Here is a 2500-nt window from a genome sequence, read left to right on the forward strand (position 1 = left end):
TGTATGTGTGTGTGTGTGTGTGTGTGTGTGTGTGTGTGTGTGTGTGTGTGTGTGTGTGTGTTGATTTGGGTTTGTGTGTGTGTGTGTGTGTGTGTGTGTGTTGGTTTGGATTTGTGTGTTGGTTTGGGTGTGTGTGTGTGTGAGTGTGTTGATTTGGGTTTGTGTGTGTGTATGTGTATGTGTGTGTGTGTGTGTGTGTGTGTGTGTTTAGGGCTGATTGAAGAGCTACAGTTGTATTATGGCAACATGTGGGGAATGGAACAGAAGAGTTCAGCACAAGGTCAGCGAGCAGAGAGAGAGAGAGAGAGAGATACAGAGAGAAAGAAAGATAGAAAAAAAGAGAGCGGGGGGAGGGAGTCAGATAGAAGGATGGAGGGGGGTCCCATTTCAGCACAGCCTTTCTTTTTCTTGCTTTTCAGAAAGAAAAGTTTGAAGTGACTGCAAATGGAATCAACTGATTTTTCTTGTGACTTCCATACACACACACACACACACACACACGCAAAATCATATGCAAAATTTATTTTCACACACGATCACGCTCATACACAAGCAAAAGTTCACACTGAGATTCAAACACACACCTTTTCACATACATATGTTGGCACACACACACACACACACACACACACACTCACACACCCCTCCTCTCTAAGATTTGTGAGTCCTTTGCACCTGGGCCACTGATACGGTAAATCTATGCAAGTGAAATGCTAAAAGCCCCTGGTGTGAATTTGATCCACTTATTGTACAGGTGCTGTTACATTTTACTGCAGCCTGAAGGAACACATACACACACGCGCGCACGCACGCGCACACACAGACACGCACACACACAGACACACACACACACACACACACACACACACACACACACACACTCCAGCCGCGTAACTGGATATGCATGTGTTACAGTTACACTGCAGGGATTTAGTTCCCATACATAGTCTCTGTGTCGACTCTCCGTAGCAATGGACATAAAAGGAGAAATGCATCTAATGTCCCTTTTTACACGTCTGCCCATCTGATCTGATATCCTGATGAGTGAAGAGCTGACAGAGAACGAAAGGCAACAAAATCTATCTCTCCAATCTGTCGTGAACGGCGTCGCCCATGTGAAAAGCATCAAGCTTCTCGTCCGTCTCCTCGCTACGCGTGAAACATTGTTTCTTTTCGTTTCCACACCGATACTTGTTTTCCTTTCTTTTCTCACGACCTCCTTAATCATGTGATCCCTGTCAGCGCGGTATTAGACAAACAAAAGACATTTCCCATGGATATATAGAATAGCTTACGTCTGGAAAGTTAACACAGATAAATTGTATACTGCTGATTGAGGATTAATACGTGTCTCCTCACACAATCAGCTGGTCTTAAGCATTTAAGTTCTACATTTATCTTGCTTTAGGCCATTGTCAAGTAATGATTTGTAACTTCCTTTGGACTCATTGCTATTAGCATTAACAACATCTAATTAACATTGACCTCCTCTTGGAATACGATTCCTTTTTAATCGTTCGCTAACTTCTTTTCTTATTCGTTTGTGTATTTTTATGATGCTAAGCAGGAAATCCTAACATCAAATGTTTGGAACCGCAGAGTAGAACTCAACACCTACGGTTCCGTTGTTAGGTAAGAAATTAGCAAACTGCTATTCAGAAAAAGCAGCTAAGTTAGCGCCGAGTTCTGGGGTAACGCGACGCTGCTTTTGGGAGTGGGTGTAAGCTAACACGTTCTTGCGTTAAAAAAAAAAAAAAAAAGTCTGTCTGTGTGGTCTTGCTTCCACCCATCTCCGTTTATCTAACTCTGTTTATTCACAGACTTTGCGGCAGATGCAAGCAACAGCTGTGACCACACGACATCCCCAGCTCCACGCAGGCTAGCCCAGGGGCTAGATTAAGACCCTGCTCAGACAGATGATGCTATGTCTGGGGTGAGATGGTAGGAGAGGTTGGGGGGGGTGTGGAGGATTCTGGGGTGGAAGAATAAGCATGAGTGACAAAGACATTTCAGGAATGAGGCCTGCCATTGCTTGACAGAACCCCCTGTCCCTGCCCCGCCTCCACCCCTGCCCCCCCACCCCCCACTCACGGTCTCCTTCTATTTCTCTCCTTCCCCTACACCCTGGTTGCACCTATCTTTTCTTCTCAATCACTCCAAAGTCCTTCTCTAGAGACTGGTCTTTTACAAATCTGAAAGGAAAACTCCCCAAAAAAAAAAAAAAAGATTCCGAGTTGTGATAGTCACTTCAGAAGTTCTGAAAACTTCTCCAACAGGTACATTGTTTTTTTCAGGGAGGTTTGTCTCACTCCATTTCCCTTCCCCTTCCCCTTCCCCTTCCCTCCCTCCTTCTTTCTCTTCCTCTCCCTCTTTTCCTCCTTCTCTCTTCCTTCACCCTCCCACCCCCCCCCCCCCCCCCCCCCGTCTCTGTGTGATGTAGGTCCTGAGAACAAAAGAACTGCGGCCTGTTAATTTAATCTGCTTATCACAGACCCATGAG

This window comes from Chanos chanos, chromosome 8, assembly GCF_902362185.1.
Source record: "Chanos chanos chromosome 8, fChaCha1.1, whole genome shotgun sequence".
Lineage (NCBI taxonomy): Eukaryota > Metazoa > Chordata > Actinopteri > Gonorynchiformes > Chanidae > Chanos > Chanos chanos.